Source organism: Equus caballus, chromosome 19, assembly GCF_041296265.1.
Source record: "Equus caballus isolate H_3958 breed thoroughbred chromosome 19, TB-T2T, whole genome shotgun sequence".
Classification (NCBI taxonomy): domain Eukaryota; kingdom Metazoa; phylum Chordata; class Mammalia; order Perissodactyla; family Equidae; genus Equus; species Equus caballus.
Window position 1 is genome coordinate 66,069,528 of NC_091702.1, and position 19,716 is coordinate 66,089,243.

Sequence of the window (19,716 nt, forward strand, 5' to 3'; positions counted from 1 at the left end):
CCAAAACGGCCTCTAATACCGTTCTCCTGCATCAGTCAGGCTACACCCACCACTAAATTGCTGTTTGAAACCACTAAACTACAGTCTTGTCTAAAGGTTAATGATGCAAACCCATAACATAACATCCAGAAACAAACGGTTTCAGAAAGGGCAAGATAAGTCTTAAACAGCAAGTAATATTTACAGTGTTATTGTAAGTTCACGGAGCACGAGCAACAAAGGATAGCCCTTCATTTTATAGTACGACTGACTGAGGAAGAGCTGTGTTCTGACTCAGAGCTGACTTCCCCTTTGCTCTGATGTTTCGACATTGAGGATGTGCCAGCACTCTTTATGATGAGGTTCGTCCACCTGTAGCTCTGGATGGAGTGTCCTGAAATAGCCATTCCTTATTCTTGGGAAAAGGAAATGGAGAGAGTGAAAGGGTTGGAAGAGACCTCCCTCACTTCAGATCACACCAAACTTGGCCGTCCAGGACAGGATCCACTGCGGGATCTCCTTCTGGCCAACGGAATGATGAGCCAGGAGCGACATGAGAGCCCAGGCGCCTGCAGCGTCTGGGCTCTGTGCCAGCTCTCGCCAACCACAGTGTTTCCAGTGGTTGAGGGGCACCTGGGTGCCATCGCTCTGGAACGTAAAATGAAGAGTTACCAGCCTCATTGCTGCTCCTGGAAATAGTTTTGGTTGGACTTTCTGAATATCAGTGACAGAAAATAATCAGCCAGAAGGCCCTTATTAAAAAGCATGTGCCACTTTCCAAACAGTGCGAGGCTTAGTGGCCAGAATAAAAGATATTTTTCTTCTTAGTCCCTACCTGGCAGAAAGAGGGATTATTGAGGTTCGTGGGCAAGAGGCTATGTGGACCCCTGCTTTTCCTAATTTGTATAGAAATCCCTTATGCTGTAGGAGTGAGGACAGAAGGAAAATAAGAAATGACAAGGTGACTGCTCTGAAGTCAAAATGTATACTAATGCAAATGACCAGAAAAAAACAAAAGGGAAAACAGGCCCTCTGTTTATGAATAGCTAGAATATATTTCCCAGGACTTAAGCAGTGGTCTGGCCACATACAAGCCTTTAATGTGTGTGCATAAGCGGGGGGTTAGCTTAGGAAGGAAACAGAAGCTTACCTGTTCCCCAGTGATTTACATGAGTGAATAATCCAAAACAAACCTAGCAATTAAAAAAAATAGCCAAGAGCCACATTCACATTTGTCTGGGAATTCATGTTGGAGAATGGCCTTTTGGAACTGTAACAATGAAATGCCAACATTTTGATCATTTTAATCATCATTCATAAATCTTGGACAATTTTGCCAAAGTAAATATATTTGCTTTGGGTTAAAATGTACCCATTTTGTACTTTGAAATACTGTTTTCCTTTTTTCAAAAAGCCAGATAATTAACACACAGGAATTTGAACACAACAGAGTGTACCCTGGACTTCTGGTCCAAAACTATTTGATGTTTAAAATGATGGATTTGATTTTGCCTCCCAGATTTAACAAATGTTAACATCTTGCCATACTTGCTTCTTTATTAAAAGAAATAAAATGTGTAGCTGTTGCTGATGCTCTTCTCCACGTGTCCTTCCTATCCCTGTTTTCCTAAAGAAGACCATGAGGCCGCTGAATCTGGCACACTGCTGGGGCCTGCAAGCTGTGCCCTGCAGAACTCCAGCTGTGCGAAGGGGAACCCCGTAATCGCTAGAGAAAGTATCCACCTTTGTTTTCAACCATTCACTGTGGGTGTTTGTGTCTTTACACAATGTTTAGTATGCTTTCAGTGCTTTAAAATGTTTACAAAGACACAAAACTGTGCATATCCTCCTAATTCTTGCATTATTTTTGATTACAGTAGATTGGTGATTACCTGACCACTAACTATCCCTCCCTATTTGTTGCTAACAGAGCCCCAATTTTGTTGAGGTTTCCATTCCTTAAGAAAGGAGAACTGAGCCCCATGTCGAGGGTAAATACCAATTAGTATAAGCAATCATAGTAATCTTACTCCTTCCAAATGGGTAGACTACGCAGGGCTGTGTGCATGCCACTTAACTCTGATCAATGAGACAAGCAGAATCTTGCTGGAAAGCTTCCGGGAAAGATTTCTTATTCTTGAAAGAAACGGCTTTATCTTCTCCTAGATGCTGCCATATCTGGCTGTGGGACCTAGGTCTGTGCAGCCGTCTTGCCACTTTGAGGAAGCCGGCCTGAAGATATGTCCACATAATGACGATGGCAGAGCAGAATAAAGGCAGGACATGGAGAAGCTGTGTTGACCAATCTTCAGGTTATCCTGCCTCAAGCCTCTTTTTATGTGAGTGAATGCATTTCTTTTTTATAAGCCATATGGATCATACTTTTATTACTTTCAGTAAAAAGTATCTGCTTTTTTCGATGTTGGGAAATACAGATTTTTTTAAATCTTTTTAATTGCTGAACAGTTCAGCTGCATGTTTATCCATTCCCTGTTAATGGACATTTAATAAGTGTTTGCCGTTGCTCGCAGTGTTGCAGCAAACACGCCTGCATGTGTCTTTATGCGTGTTGTGTAAGTGCAGTCGTTGGTCACATACGTAGGCTCTGTACATCTTCACCTGTATTACATATTTCTGAATTGTTCTCCAAAGAACTTGAAACAATTTATGCCTGCAGCAGTCTACATGACCGTCTCTTTCCCAACATCACTGCCTTTTCAGACGACTTTTAAATTTTGGCATTTTCAGACTTTTAAATTTTGCCTTCATGTTGAAATGGTGTCTTCTTGTTGCTTTCATTTGCATTTCCGTGTTTTCAAATGAGATTGAGAAATTTGAATGTATTTGTTAGCCGTTGAGATTTCATTTAAGTCATTTATTCATTTTTCCATCAGATTATTTGGTTTTTGGAATTATTTTAGTAGTCTAGACCTTAATGCTTTAAAAGTGGTAAGCACTATAAATATCTTCTCCCAGTGTCTTTGATTTATGGTATCTTTTGTGACACAGGCATTTTATACTCGAATGTAGTCAAACTTATTGATGTTTTAAAAATCATGATGTGATTTTCATGTCTTCTTTAAAAATTCTTTCCTAACTGAGGTCATAATGACATGACCCTAAATTTTCTTAAATATTGTAAAGTTTTGCTTTTCACATTTAGATTTTTAATATATCTAGTCCTCTTTGTTTTGCTCCTGTCTTTAATGAGGTGGAGACTTCTAAGGTTTCTTGTTGTCTGAATTAGTTATATCAGTTAAGATACAATCAGAAAACAGAAACCGTGCTAGGTATTTCAAGGAAGGGAATTTAATATGGAAAATTGGTTACACGGTGTAGAAGGAGCGCAAGGACAAAAGAGGAAAGCTTTTTTTAACTTAAGCAAGCAGACACCAGCTTTAGGTCTGGGAGAAAAGGAGGGAGAAGCTGAGACTGCCAGATCCTAGAAACTCAGGAATCCCCTGCAGACCTTTAAGAAGGGAGCCACACCTGGCTCCTGCAGGGACTTCAGGTGGGCGTGATGAGGCTGGCTCAGTGAGTGTTGGAAGAATGAGAAACTGGAATGAATTACCGCTGCCGGGCTGAACTGCAGCAGCCTGGGTGAGTTGCTCTGCTAGAGCAACACTAACAGGAAAATAAGAAAAGAGAATAAAGTTCTCCCCTCTTCCTGCACGCCAGCCTGCCTCTAGCATCTCCCAGGGGCAGAACTTAAGGGGAAACCAGGTAACAAAGGAATCTGGAAAATGTAGGTTGTGTTTGTCCAGTTGCGGTTTTACTGGGCAGAGCATAACCAAGTGGATTTTAATCCAAGAGACAACACTGGTAGATAAATCACCCATTAGTGGTGTCCACCGTGGGCTAATGCACCCAAGGGGACATGCAACCTGATTCACTGGAGGACGGGAGGAAAAAGAAGTTCAATTTTGCTAATATTTAACAAGACCATTTAATTTAGAATTTTCACACTGGTGCCCCCACTCAATCTGCGTGAGCATTGTTGAATTTAAAGATAAGCTAAACGCTTTTACCAAAAGACCTATACTCCAAAGTTGACCTTTGATAAGGTAAGTTATTGTTGGTAGTATGCTACCTTGAGGATATTTTTCTTAAAAACAAACACCATTAATCTGACCCTTCAAGATAAAGGTGACATTTTAGCAACAAGTGAGAAACAGCTTTTCAAAAGAAGCCTCTCATATATGAAGAATTCAGGGAGCATAGTTCTATTATTATGTTACTTTGTTGGCAAAATAGATATCTATCAGAAGTTTCATCTGCATAAATAATAATCTCAAAATTAGAATGTTCTAGTCTAAACATTTCCAAATGGAAGATTCTAGTGTATTTTGAATCCACTTGCTAAAAATGTAAAAATAGATTACCTTCTCATTTTTCAGGATTGACATTAGAGAATATGGAACTTTACTAGCTGAATTTTGTCAAAACCACTCATAATTGGTGGATGAGCCTAAAAATGAATCTCAAGACTTAATAAATGCAAACAATGACACACTTTTTCCATTTGAACCTATAGGTTATTGTTAGTTATCTTTTTAAAACTAAAGCAGCTATTAGCATCAAATGTAAAATAAGCTGAACCTAAAACCAGATTTTTGAATCACTGTAGGAAAACTCATATTTTAAACTAAGAAAGAATATTTGCTTTCAACAACAACAAAAAAACATTAAATGAAAGCAAAACACTTTTATGTTGTTAATAAATAAAATATTATTCATTTCACTTTTGTCTTATTTTTAATTTCTCTTGTTTATAATTTAACTTTAAACATAGTTCAGTAATATGTGGATATAATTTATGAACAAATAAATACGCTATAGTGGGTCTATGTGAGTGGATCTGATTATTTTCAGTCTAATGAAATATGCAGTGAGACGTATGACCAAAAATGTTTGGAGAGAACTGTTAAAATGTCAAGAGTTAATTTGAGCAAAAACTGATTTGAATGGGGCAGCATGCAATCTAGCAGACAGAAAGGAAACCTGAGGACCTGTACAAAATGGAAGACTTTTATAGGCAGAAAGGAGCAGGACCAAGGAAGTTCTACTAGACAAAATGGCGGGTTGGTTACTGCGAAGTTACTTTTCTTTAGGAGACAGTGAGGGTCTGTCGGGCAGATCACCTAACTAGGGCTGATCTGAGTTTCAGATTCCATTTCTGGGAGAGCCGATATGTGATCAAGTCTTGGTTTGGTAACATGGGCCTAGCATAAGCAACTTCATTTTGGGCGTGTTAGCATGTTTTTAAGACTACTCAGCTAAGCAGTTGTGATGTTATACTGGTTTGAACTCCTAAATCTAAACTATGTAATATCCTAAGAGACAACCCAAAATATTATGTAGACTAAGAGTTTGAAAGCTTCTATTTCCTAAAAAGTTACAACATGTAACATATGTTTTGATTGTTCTACAACTAAATACTCTAGAAGTTTTTATAGCATCAAGTGCTTTGATGAATAAGGGACTGACTTCAAACTATTAGTCCGACATCCTTTATAAAATCAGTCCTAGTGTATGCGGTTTTCTAAATTTCTCTTTTGTACTTATATATAATTTACTTCACAGAGTTTTTGTAACTTTCTAAAAGTCAAACTCCGATGTATTAGCAGAATGTGTATTCTGCCTCATATTTGATCATGTTTCCCACTTCATTGCGTTTTTATTCTCAAGTCCCTTTACAGACATGAGCAAGTCACTATTTAGGTTCCATCTCCTCATTTGAGCAACAAAGGGGTTGGCATAGATATCAAAGGACTCTCTCAAACCTCAAGTTTTTGATACGACATAGAAAACTAATCTAGAATGGGGCTTTTCAAACTATTTCATTAAATTTCAGAATTCCAGTGAGCTGACTTTCAGAGTTCTCGCGCTGGCAGTGTCCCCAGGGCTTGCATTAGGTGCGTGCACTTTCTTCTGCTCCAGCTGCAAAGATACTCCAAAGCAAGACTCCACCACAGTTGTGTGCTGCCGGTGGACAGCAGATGACTCGCCAGGCTGCCCTCTGGGTCTCCAGGTATTGTTTCTAAGACCCTCTCTGGGGCAGGCAGCATTTACGCCTATCCTGTGCGCTGTAGTTGGTGCTTGCTTTCATGGGCTTCACCTGCCGACCATTTTGTAAGTCATCTTGCCTCTATCCTCCACTAGCCTGGAATCGTCTCTGGTTTTGAGGCTTGCACACTTGAAGGGTATGGATCTGGTCTTCCTTCCCGTCTTTCTCCTCAGACTAACAATACCCCTAAGGGTTCCTTGAAAGAAAAATCACACAGCCATTTGGGGTATGTTTGTTTTGAGTCAGCTCCACCCGCAGCCGGCACTGCCCCAATCCTGCAATGAGAGTTTGGAGTCTAAGGCATGAAAAGCAGCCCATAAGAATTTCAGAGACTCATAAAGTTTGCAAACTAATGATCTAGGCCTTTCATTTTCTTTGGAAAGGTGGCAACCCAAAGTTTCACGGAGCCAAAAGGAATTTTTAAGACCTAAGAAAATGCCTTTATTTAGACTTTCATTCCTTGAAATGTTAGACAACTTGTCACTCTCCAGTAAAAAAATCAAAAATCAAAAAGACCTCTGTGTAAAGGATAAAATGGCCTTCACAGGGGCAAAAATAAGACAATCTGATCTATGACGGGGGTAGAATGCCATGACTAGGAGCCACAGCAGACAACAGCCGCGGGAGGGGAGACGGTTGACAGGGACAGGGCCAAAAAGACAAAAGAGAAACAGCTCACTGGGGAGTGCTTAGAAGTCCTTTCCTGTGCTCTACAGTGGAAAAACCCAGAAGCACCAAGAGCTCAGGAGATAGACTTAGACTCAGAAACCTATAAAAGAAACAAAGAAGAGCCGAGCAGAGCCAGACTCCGGGTCAGCCTGGGTGATGAACCATGGTTGCTCCAAATATCCCACCCCATTGCTTGGGTACTTGAAATGTCTCCTATTAGTCATTCATTTGGGTGGTGACACTATCTCTAGAGTGCAAATGGTAGAAATTACATTAACGCAAAGGGAAGAAAGAAAGGAAGTCTTTAACAGAAAAACATGGATTAATTTTTCAAATTCTTTGCTACTCTGGAAATCCAAGGATGAAGTCGTAGGAGAATCTAGCACAGGAAGGAGTATTTTAATGGAGCCACTCAGTGGCTTACTAAAATATAACCTTATTTAATGCTCTTAATATCATCTATCACCCTCTGATAGCTTTTCTTTTTTCTCCTTCTCTTTTTGTCTTTTATTCTTGACTCCTTTCTTCAGCGTTCACAGACACAGAAGCACATCTGTTTACCACCCTATGCCCAGTGCCTGGTCCATGGTAAGCTCTGAAGAAATACTTGTTAAATGACTGATGAGTGAGTGAATGAATGAATGAGTGATTTGAGGAAAAACTAACGTATGAAGAGATCCAGAGGTGTATGTTTGTGCATGTTTGAAAAAAATGAGCTGAGGTACGGTGCTGGGAACATGAGCAGAGGAGAAAAATGAGGAGTTAGGTCAAATGCCTTGGTTTGGCACCTAAAGTCAGGACAGAAAGAGGGTTATCAAAAATAAATTTCCCATTTTCCCCAATACTGGCCCTGGAAGTAAATACACTCACTAATCTGGACTATTACCGTAGCTCAGAACTGTTGAAAAACCTGTGGAATAAGGCACGGACAGTGCCACTTCTGTATTTGGCCTGGGCCTCTACCAAGAACATCCCATGAGCTTGGTAATAAATGGGACAGAACTGGGTGCTCTGAAATGCCTGCTTTTAATTTACAGAAATAGCAAGCATTTTGGCTACCTCCATGGCGGTCCTTATTAAGCAAGTGCATGCATTCGATGCTAGTGAAACCCTGGCTGTGAACCTTGGTGGTGCTATTCGTGACTGACTCCAAAGTTCCTGTATAGAAAATAGATGAAAAGAACCTTTGAGAATTTTAAACTTTAGTAGCAATTTCATCATTTAATTCATTCCTTCAAGTAATGAGAAAAAAAAAAAACTGGTTTGGGAGTAAATTGACTTGCCTATGTTCCTTTCAAAGAGCTTGGGTCTGATGGAGAGGTACGGATAATGGAAATAGCCCGGAATGTTCCCAGTCTTCTGTAACTATACATTTGTTTGCTTCGTTGCTGCGTTTTCTTTTTCTCTCTCCTTCTTTTTCCCGCTGCCCCTTTCTTTTGTTTTGTTTTATTTTGTTTTGTACACTGGAAGGAAGAAATCTGGGATTACCCGAAAGCAAGATGAAGACCCAACACACACCCCTCATTTTATTTTTAAGGGAAACTCTGTGTGTTCCTGTCCATACTATTTCCTCTTCAGAATTTAATCTTTTTTTTTTTTTCAGGAATCAATATCAGGATGCTGATTTTTCATTATTATTATTATTATTATTATTATTATTTATTGCAGTAACATTGGATTATAACATTGTATAACTTTCAGGTGTACATCGTAATATATTTCAATTTCTGTGTAGATTAGATCATAGTCACCACCCAAAAGCTAATTACAATCCGTCACCACAGACATGTGTCTAATCACCCCTTTCACCCTCCCCCCTCCTCTCTTCCCCTCTAGTAACGACCAGTCCAATCACTGTTGCTATGTGTTTGTTTGTTGTTGTTTTTATCTTCTACTTATGAGTGAGATCATACGGTATTTGACTTTCTCCCTCTGACTTACTTCACTTCGCATAATACCCTCAAGGTCCATCCATGTTATCACACATGGCCGGATTTCATCATTTCTTATGGCTGAGTAGTATTCCATTGTGTATGTATACCACATCTTCTTTATCCATTAGTCCCTTGATGGGCATATAGGTTGCTTCCAAGTCTTAGCTATTGTGAATAATGCTGCAATGAACATAGGGGTGCATGTATCTTTATGCGTTTGTATTTTCAAGTTGTTTGGATAAATATCCAGCAGTGGAATAGCTGGGTGATATGGTAGATCTATTCTTAATTTTCTGAGGAAGTTCGTACTGTTTTCCACAGTGGCTGCACCAGTTGGCACTCCCACCAGCAGTTTATGAGGGTTCCCTTCTCTCCACATCCTCTCCAACATTTGTTGTTTCCTGTCTTGTTAATTATAGCCATTGGGACGGGAATGAGATGATATCTCATTGTAGTTTTGATTTGCATTTCCCTGATAGCTAATGATGTTGAGCATCTTTTCATGTGCTTGTTGGCCATCCTTATATCTTCTTTGGAGAAATCTCTGTTCAGATCTTTTGCCCATTTTTTAATTGGGTTGTTGGTTTTTTTGTTGTTGAGATGTAAGTGTTCTTTGTATATTTTCCATATCAACCCCTTATCTGATATATGATTTGCAAATATCTTCTCCCAATTGTTAGGTTGTCTTTACGTTTTGTTGATGGTTTCCTTTGCTGTGCAGAAGTTTTTCGTTTGATGTAGTCCCATTTGTTTATTTTTTCTATTCTTTTCCTTGCCCAGTCAGACATGGTATTTGAAAAAATGCTGCTCAGACCAATGTCAAAGAGCACAGTGCCTATGTTTTCTTCTAGAATTTTTATGGTTTCAGGTCTTACATTTAAGCCTTTAATCCATTTTGAGTTGATTTTGTGAATGGTGTAAGATAATAGTCTACTTTCATTCTTTTGCATGTGGCTGTCCAGTTTTCCCAACACCATTTATCAAAGAGACTTTCCTTTCTCCATTGTATGCTCTTTGCTCCCTTGTTGAAAATTAGCTGTCCATAGATGTGTCCGTTTATTTCCGGGGTCTTCATTCTGTTTCATTGATCTGTGTGTCTGTTTTTGTGCCAGTACCATGCTGTTTTTGTTACTCTAGCTTTGTGGTATATTTTGAAATCAGGGAATGTGATACCTCCAGCTTCGTTCTTTTTCCTCAGGATTCTTTTGGCTATTCGGGGTCTTTTGTTGTTCCATATAAATTTTAGGTTTCTTTGTTCTATTTCTGTGAAAAATGTTGTTGGAACTTTGATAGGGATTTCATTGAATCTATAGATTGCTTTAGGAAGTATGGACATTTTAACTTCTAATCCAAGAGCACGGAATATCTTTCCATTTCTTTGTGTCTTCTTCAATTTCTTTCAACGATGTTTTAAAGTTTTTGGTGTACAGATCTTTCACCTCTTTGGTTAAGTTTATTCCTAGGTATTTTATTCTTTTTGTTGCAATTGTAAATGGGGTTGTATTCTTAATTTCTCTTTCTGCTACTTCGTTGTTAGTGTATAGAAATACAACTGATTTCTGTATGTTGACTTTGTATCCTACAACTTGATTGTATTCACTTATTATTTCTAGAAGTTTTTTAGTGGATTCTTTAGGGTTCTCTCTATATAAAATTATGTCATCTGCAAATAAGTGACACTTATTTGCAAATAAGTTTACTTCTTCTTTTCCAATTTGGATCCCTTTCATTTCTTTTCTTGCCTGATTGCCCTGGCTAGGACTTCCATTACTATGTTGTGTAAGAATGGTGAAAGTGGGCATCCTTGTCTGGTTCCTGTTCTTAGACAGAGAGCTTTCAGTTTTTCTCCATTGAGAATGGTAATAGCTGTGGGTTTGTTCACATATGGCCTTTATTATATTGAGGTATTTTCCTTCTATACCCATTTTATTTAGTTTTTATCATAAATGGATGTTGTATCTTGTCAAATGCTTTCTCTGCATCTATTAAGATGATCATGTGATTTTTATTCTTCATTTTGTTAATGTGGTGTATCACGTTGATTGATTTGCAGATGTTGAACCATCCCTGCATCCCTGGAATAAATCCCACTTGATCATGATGTATGATCTTTTTAATGTATTGTTGTATTCCATTAACTAGTGTTTTGTTGAGGATTTTTGGATTAATGTTCATCAGTGATATTGGCCTGCAATTTTCTTTTTTTGTGTGTTGTCCTTGTCTGGTTTTGGTATCAGGATAATGTTGGCTGCGTAGAATGAGTTAGGAACTCCCCTCCTCTTCAATTTTTTGGAAGAGTTTGAGAAGGATAGGTATTAAGACTTCTTTGAATATTTGGTAGAATTCACCAGGGAAGCAGTCTGCACCTGGACTTTTATTTTTTGGGAGGTTTTTGACTGCTGTTTCGATCTCCTTACTGGTGATTGGTCTATTCAAATTCTCTAATTCTTCTTGATTCAGTATTGGAACATTGTATGATTCTAAGAATTTATCCATTTCTTCTAGATTATCCAATTTGTTGGCATATAGCTTTTCATAGTATTCTTTTATAATCTTTTATATTTCTGAGGTGTCCATTGCGATTTCTCCTCTTTCATTTCTGATTTTATTTATTTGAGCTTTCTCTCTTTTTTTTTTGGTGAGTCTAGCTAAAGGTTTGTCAATTTTGTTTATCTTTTAAAAGAGCCAGCTCTTGGTTTCATTAATTTCTTCTATTTTTTTAGTCACTATTTCATTTATTTCTTCTATGATTTTTATTATTTCCTTCCTTCTGCTGATTTTGGGCTTTGTTTGTTCTTCTTTTTCCAGTTCCTGTGGGTGCACTGTTAGATTGTTTATTTGGGGCTTTTCTTGTTTGTTGAAGTAGGCCTGAATTGCTATAAACTTCCCTCTTAGAACTGCTTTTGCTGGATCCCAAAGATTTTGGCATGTGGTATTTTCATTTTCATTTGTCTCCAGAGAATTTAATCTTTACTATTTCTGTTTTTCAAGGCTAACTGTGCTATAATAATCCAGGAATATTTCCTAATACTTCGGGAGGAAAAATTTAAGAAAGGAGGAAAGAGTATTTATGGGTCTGTGAAGGCAAGGTAAAGAAAACAAGAGGACCTCATTGGACACTGCATGTTCTGCTTTACGGAAGTTGTCAGGTGACATCTCAAGGCTAAGGGCCTACTTAAGGGCCAAAGTTTCTTTTTTGTGTGTACTGTCATCTTCCAGGGTTATCATAAGAGTATTGTAATTACTATACTTTGAAAAGGTCAAGGGTCTCCAACCATGCGTATCACTCAGTACGTGAGAGAGATGTGCATCTTGGGAGATGAGAGAAGGCTTCCTTCTTCGAAGGCTCACCACTGCTTCCAGTATTTCAAAAGTCACTTCACCAGAAAGTCTTCACCTGACTGGGGGCAAGTTCTGGAAAGTACAATATGAAGTACTATGTTCTTTTTGTTCATACTTCTGATTATATATTTATGTATAACTAGAGGGAACATAATTTTTAGGGTGTAGCTGTCAGGTGAGTAATTTTCTGGAATGGATTAGTTATTAAAAATAATTCTCTTCAAAATACAGACACTGTATCAAGCATGTCCCTCTTGCTCAATCCACTGGAACTGTGTCGGTCCCTACTGCACTTGACCTAAGATCCTCTGTTGGCACAGATGTTTGTTACCTGAATCCTGATATACTCCCTTCCCTGGGCTTCAGGGTCACCACTCTCTCTTCTGCCTCTTTGTCCTTTACTTGCTGCTCCTTTGCTGGAAATGAGTCTTCTTTGCTGGGTCCTTCTCATCTTCCTGGCCACTGTGACTTGAACGCCTCAGGGCTCAGTCTTTGAACATTATCTCTTCTTTACTTCACTTAGTCTCTATCTTCGCCTAGATGACATCCTTCAGTCTCACAGTTTTGAATACATCAATGTCTCCTAAGTTTGTATCTACATTCCTGATTTCTTCCCTGAGCTCCAGACTCTAATACCCACTGACTCTTTGACAGATCTCTTCGAATGGCTAATATACATCTCAAACTTACCATATCTAAAACAGAACTTGTGATTTCTCCTAATACAGTTCCCCAAATCTGTCCCTTCCCACAGCTTGCTTATCTCAATAAATGCCACTCCATCCTTCTACTTACCAAAGGAAAAAATCTAAGAGTCATCCTTGACTCCTCTCTTTGTCTTATGCACCACATTCAACCCGTCAGCAAATTGCTGCCCTTTAATTCCTCCCACCTGGTTCAAGCTTTCATCATTAGTCACCTGCATACTACCAATTTCATTCATGTGGGTTCCCATGTCCCTGCACCTGCTCCCCTGCTGGGTTTGACACAGACTACCTGAGAGAGACGTTTTAAAAACTAGGTCAGATCGTGTTTCCCTCTGTTCAAACCACACTATTGGCTTCCAATCTTAGCAGGAAGTCCAAATCCCTTGTTGTGACCATGACCTTCCAAGCCCACCATGGACCTGGCTCTTGCTGGCTCTCTAAGCCAGCCCTAATCACATCCTCCTCCAGTCTCTCCTCTCCCTCTGCTCCAGGTGGACTTGCTTCCTCGCAATTTTTGGAACACATCATGGTTCCACGTTAAGACGTTTGCACTCAGGTTCTCTGCATTGGAATGCTCTTCTGGTAGAAAGCCACATGGCTCCTTCCATCATTTCTTTCAAGTCTCTTTTCTCCTTGTCAGAAAGGTAGTCCTTTCCACCTATTCAAAATTAGCACAGACCTCCCCTATCCCTCTCATTCTCTATCCCCCTTAGTTTGCTTCATTTTTTTCATTGAATTTATCATCACCTGTGCATAGATTTTTTATTTTTTTATGTCCTGTCTCCCCTCACTAAAGACAAAAATAAACAATCTAACACCATGAGAGCAGGAACTGAATTTGTTTCGTTCATTGCTCTAACCCCAACTTTAAAACACAACCTGGCACACCCCCGGCTCTCAGAAAACATTTGATGACTTGAATTGTAATTGACCATATATAAAATACATATTTTTAAAGAAATTTCAAGTTATAAAAAAAGATGAATTTTAAAATTCCAAGTGAGTTTATGTTAACCAAACTCTGTTGATGGCTAATAATTCATATATCAAATAATTTATGACTTTAGAGTAAAAAAAAAATACTGACATCCATTTTCAGCATGGAGAGATTAGGGCTCAAATTTTGATTCTGCCTCTTGCTAGCTGGTTAACAATTTTGGCATGTTACTTGTTTTCTTAGAGCCTCAGTTTTCTAAAATGTTAAAACAGATGAGATTGTTGATCTTGGTCATGAAGATTATTCATATTCATTAAAAGTTGGCATGGAATAGATGGCATTTACAACAGCAGAAGTGACAGTAGTAGTTTCTCCCTAAGTCACAGAATAGGCAAGGGCTTCTGCTCTAGAAATTAAGCATCACAAGAGTTTCAGCAAGACATGTGAATAGGCTTCCCCAGGATCCCTGCCTGGACTGAGGCCTAAAATAAACAGAGATGAAGAGGAGAGCAGCCTGATGCCAAGACCACTGAGGTCACTCCAACGCTGGGACCCTCCGCATACATGAGCCTCACTTGGGGCTAGCCTAGGACCCGCTCTAGACCACCCCTATGCAGAGAGCACTCAGGTAATGCCAGAGGAGACTGAGATGGATTTGGAAATTTCAGGAGAGAACAAGAACTGGCCCTGTCCTCCAGTGCCTCTCACCAGCCTGGATTATACTCAGTTAGCTAACGGGTCGAGTAAATGGAATATAGTGTCAGCATGTGTGAAACAGTGGCTTTGTCATAAATACCCAGAATGGTCAGGAAATGATACCTTCTAGTCAGCTTACAAAAACAAAACTTGCATGGTTCTTCTCATAGTTAGTATTTACTTTTCCTTTATTTCACTTACCATCATTGCTTCCCATCTTGGTCCCTTTCTCTTCCTTTAAATTCCTATTCGACCTCGAAGAGCAGAAAGCTGCAGCACAGTGCTTAGCCAGAGAACATCTTTCAGAATGTGTATTTTCCTCTGTTAGACAGGTAGACACATTGGAAGGTAATACGCCTGAAACGAAGAAAAATAGAGATCCTTAGGTGATAGTCAAAAAGAAAATGCTCCTCACTTCTCTTGACCTTTTCTTTTCCCTGGAACAAAGGACCAGTCTTAGTCAACAAGTGTTGATCTGCTCTAAAGGAAAGGCCAGAGGAGTTCCAAGGTAACCTTATAAAACTCCAACTGTTCAGGGAAAGAGGGCAGAGACATAGGTGTGTGTGGTTTGATTTGATTTTAGATGGGGCTTGGGTGGATAGGTGGGGAAGCAGTCATTGGGCAGAGCTCAAGGAACCATTTCATCGAGTATAAATAACCCTGGCAAGAGTCACAAGAACTCCCTGGAAGGGCTCACCACTGCTGCCTGCCACCCCAAAGCCTAATCCTTTTTGTAAAAAAAATACACAACTGTGATTATAGAGTTATGACTTACACAGTGAAGCTTCATCCAGTTATTTTACCTACTGAGCCAGTCATCGCAGGGCCAAAAATGTTCCGACTTCAGGGCGATGTGCAATACTGCTTCAGGCTTCACAGGACTGCTCAGGATCGCCCTTGTCCAGAAGCCAGACCAAACTTCACCTGGCCAGAGTCTCACAAGAATTAATGGTTTTTAAGAGAAGGTCACTGGCAGGACCTTAGGAAATGAGATCCCAAGACGTGGAACTAATTGTCCAACAGAAGAGACTTCACATAGGGAAAGAGGTACTTCCTTGTCTGGCTAGTAGGATATGTGGCGGGAACGGAGCCCAGGAATGCTGAAATGCTTTTGAAAGTCCTTTATGTGGTTTGAGAGAGGTGAAAGACTTTTTTGTCTCCCATCACTTAGGATTAAGTAAATTTCTACATAAATTTTATTTCTTTTTTTTCTTCAAAGAGGTTTTGTATGTTGACTGGAACTTTGTACCAAGAGAAAATGCAAGCAGCACATATGGAAAATTCACTTCAACTTTTTGGTTAAAAGGGTTGCAGTGGTCTCTTTCACTAATGGACAGCATAAGTATTTGCTTGGTCATACCATAGGTACTTAAATGACAGTAGAAACCTAGTTTTTCAATTAGGGTATCCAAGTTGCTAATTAGACGGCAAGCTTCTTGAGTAGGGCACTCATCTTCTGGCTTTCTGTAACTTACGTTGCCTATCACAATGCCTGAACACACTAGACACTCAGTATGTCTTCCATGAAATTGATTGCCTAGTAGGTACATGAAATCAATGTATACAAAATCTGAAGTGCTCTGGACATATGGATACACAAAAGGAAGAAGGAAAAGTTCTCTTTATTCTTTCCTTTTTTTCTTTTGTTCAACAGAGGTGTCTAGAGTGTCCACTCTGTGCCAGGCATTGTGATTAGGCTGGACCTGGTCTATAAGCAAGGATGACACATTTTCTGCCTTGTAGAGTATAGAGTCTGATGTGGGGTAGGGATGAATGAGGAGATGAGTGGAGAAGTAATATATAATCACCCCAAATTACAATGCAACATAAGAAGGATGAGCATAGAGATATCAAGAAAATGCTGAGGACTTCAAAAAGCTTTACCTGAAGAAGACAGGAAAATCTTATAAAGAAGCGACCTTAGACAGCTCTTAAAAGAGTATTGAAGGTGTGTCCACACTTAGCAAGCTCCCTCTTATCTACTCTGTTTCCTTTCCCGTCAGTGTCATCCTCTATCTTCTTTATGGAAACTGGCAGAGGAGAGTGAGGAAAGGCAGCATGCTGTAGCACACTTAGGAATTGGTCGTGATCTATCCACAAACGCCCAAACATCAAATAGCCCAAGATACTCTCATTTTTTGAGACTTCCAATAAATTAAAAAATTTAAAAATACCAACCAATGTTCCCCAAATTGCAGAATATTTTAAAAAATTTAGTAAACTAATCTAATCCAAAAATACAATGCAATGTAATTGCAATACCCATAAGAAAATTGTAAGATTTATTATAAATATTTATCCATAGTATGCTCCAGAAAATGAAGCCCAGTAATTTGTACAAGTTCAACACTCAATGATGAGTGTATATATATAACTCATATATAAGTCACTTATAACTTCATTTGGAGATAACCTAAACGTCTAAGTTGCACATGCCTTCATGAATGTGAGGCCTGGGTCACGTGGCCTTCTTGATCCATCGCTGTGATAATTCCAAGTTTTGCAGAAGAGACATAGTGTGCAGTTTGGAGAAAACTACTTTAAGGCAGGGATTCAAGTATGAATATGCCAAAAAATTTCCAATACAAAACTGAAATTTACAAAGCCTTGGATATTCAGCATTACCAACTGATGACTTTGGCCAGGATTACAGTATCAAAGAAGAGGAGGCATGCTGAGTGGAACATGCTAGGTTAGTATATCATATACTGAATTAGTAGGACAACACCTTATTAATATTAACAAAGATAATTCAGGTGCACACAAGTAATACAGATGGTATCGGCAATCTGTATATGGTGTCATGTTTCTAGACTCAGTTGGTTAAAACAACAGGGAGGAATGAAAGACAAAATGGCACAGTGTGTACTATTCCCAATGATCCTACAAGACTCCTAATAATCATGTCTCTCCAGGAGCCAGAACAGACCTCCTCAGATCTGAGCATCACAAGAAGTAATGTCTACTTTATAAAGGAAAACATTCACATCACTAAGCTTATTTCTTATTTAAGATAGAGCCTTTAGAAATCCTTGCTCTTCTGGAGATAAACCACATGGTCTTCCAGAAGTATATTTGACTTTACAGAAATCTTTTTGTAGCTTACTGTTGGTCAATTCACCAGTCTTTTGCAATAATAAAATGTATTAGTTTTTATTTCTGCATAAAAAATTACCCCAAAACTTAGTGGTTTAAAACAACACACATTTACCGCATCACAGTTTCCGTGTACCTGGGCTCCAGGCATGACTGAGCTGGCTCAGGCCTCTCACAAGGCTGCAGTCGAGGTGTCGGCAGCGGCTGCCATCATTTCAGGGCTCCGCTGGGAAGGATCCACTTCCAATCTCACTCACATGGCTGCTGGCCTGAGATATCAGTTCTTTGCCACATAGACCTCTCCTTTGGACAGCTCACAGCATAGGAGCTGGCGTCCTTGAGAGAGGGCTCGAGGGGGTGGCTGTGTGCCCGAGACTGAAGTCATGGTCTTTTTGTAACCTGATCTTTCATCACTTGTACTATATTCTATTTGATAAAGTAGTTAGCGGATAGTAGTCAAGGAGAGGGGATGGTGCAAGGTCGTGAATACCTGGAGGTGAGGCTTATTGAAGGCTGTTTTAGAGGCTGTCTTAGGGGCTGCCTGTCTACCACCAAGAGGTAGAAGTAAGATCTGAACGGCATTGTAACTCATTGGATTAACACATGAACAGACCTTGTGAAACTCTCCATGACTCTCCATCCAGATGGACTCTTCCCGCTCCCAGAGCTGTGTGAACTGTGGACATACGTAGAAGTTCCAAGAGGAGACTGGTCTCTCCATCGTGTCATCTGTGAAAGAATGGAAGCTTTCAAAATAAACCCATGTTCTCAGACACTGACCTAAAGACACATGTGTACAAACAAATTGTACTTCTAAATGCAAATACAAAATAAAAAACTGCTAGACTGGTGCTTCTCATGTTTCATACCATTTTCTAAAAGACTATTAAATGAGCTGCTGAAGAACCTGTGCCATGGTGAAAAAGAACTTCATTTTTCACAGTTCTTGGCTTCTCTCTACTTGTGTCTGGAACCTAAACACTGAGCAATTTCAAATTGTTGCCTCTAATTTCCTCATTAATAAACATAGAAGGGAGTGAAAAGAAGAATCTATCTTTTCAGTTTTATCGTGTTTCCCTATTCATGTTCCTTCCATCACTCCTCCCTGTCTGCCAATCCATTCACCTCAGGAAAGTTCAAAGAAGTCGGGCTTCTATTGTTCCACTTGAGCAGTTTTAGGAAAATGACCTTGCTTTCTGTACAAGACTGTTTTCAGTGGTAGCCATGACTTTATTAATAAGTAATAAATTCCTCAGTGATAACTTGACACCTGTGAAGTTTCAACTTTTAAACTCTCACTCTAAGCAAAGTACCAAAAGGAATTTTGGATCCTTTAACAATAGTAAAAGATACTTTTTCACCTGCTTCTAACTCAAACTTAGTATAACACATTTGCATCATTTTTTTCCCAAAAGAAATACACTTTTGGATACAACCCAGATGTATACAATTTCTGCCAAAAGGATAGTTTTCCACAACATTTCGCACAAGTTAAAATAAGGTCTGAATGGTCTTGAATACATCTTAAATGGTCTACATTGCCATATTTTCTAATTCCAAACTCGGAGTTTTATTTGTGCGCTAGATGTATCTGATGGATACTCCAGAAGTATCTCAAACTCAAGATACTTCAAAATGAACTCTTCCTCCTTCCGCAAAAAATCAACTCATACAGCTGTGTGGATGGTTAGCAATTATTTAACAATCCCAACTCCCTTAATTTACATAGGTTTAAGGAGACCCAGAGAATCCAGATGATTTGCTCCATGTGTCTGAGGTTGCAGACCAGCTGGTCTTTCTTCCCTCCTGGTCCTTCATTCTTTTGATTCCTCTGTTTTTGTGAATGGTACCATTAAAGGCTGCTACTCACCTCAAACCATGAAGGTCAAATTTAGCTCCTCCCCTTCCCTGACACCCAATCACCTGCCAGGTCTTGCTACTCACATCTGGATGCTGCCTTCATCCCCTCTGTCACCATACTCATTCAAGTCCTGATATCTTACCCAGGGCTACGAAAACAGTTTCCTAATCGGTTACCTTGACCTCCAGTCCCCACTCTAGGCTACCCCAGATGACAATTAGAGTGATATCTTCCTTACATACAGTTTTGATCATGTCATGGAAGAGTTCTAAAGCCTTGAGTGTCTTCCCATTGTCAACTAAATAAAGCGTGTTCTCTGCATCCTAGCATTCTGGGCTCTGCATGGTCTAACTCCTTGAACATTCTCGATTTTATCTCCTATAGATCAGTAGCATGCTCTCCTCTAGCTAAACTGGTACACTCTATTT

At 39.3% G+C, this 19,716-nt stretch overlaps 2 long non-coding RNA genes across 8 annotated transcripts in view; one reads left to right on the forward strand and one right to left on the reverse strand.

Moving 5' to 3' along the window:
* LOC106781985 (uncharacterized) overlaps nucleotides 1-19,716 on the forward strand; it is a 327,364-nt gene that overhangs the window by 296,160 nt on the left and 11,488 nt on the right. For all 6 annotated transcript variants that reach the window (XR_011429326.1, XR_011429323.1, XR_011429324.1 and 3 more), the window contains 3 exons: nucleotides 2,146-2,318; nucleotides 5,834-6,010; nucleotides 7,246-7,303. This is a non-coding gene — a long non-coding RNA (uncharacterized lncRNA). The remainder of the gene's footprint in view (nucleotides 1-2,145; nucleotides 2,319-5,833; nucleotides 6,011-7,245; nucleotides 7,304-19,716) is intronic.
* LOC138919289 (uncharacterized) overlaps nucleotides 1-19,716 on the reverse strand; it is a 62,615-nt gene that overhangs the window by 31,124 nt on the left and 11,775 nt on the right. Inside the window, exons 3-5 of one of the 2 annotated variants that reach the window (XR_011429334.1) lie at nucleotides 18,041-18,156; nucleotides 14,533-14,688; nucleotides 7,916-8,178 (exon numbers count right to left, since the gene is read on the reverse strand). This is a non-coding gene — a long non-coding RNA (uncharacterized lncRNA). Of the gene's footprint in view, nucleotides 1-7,915; nucleotides 8,179-14,532; nucleotides 15,817-18,040; nucleotides 18,157-19,716 lie in introns of those variants that run through there. The other variant, XR_011429335.1, reaches the window with a different exon arrangement.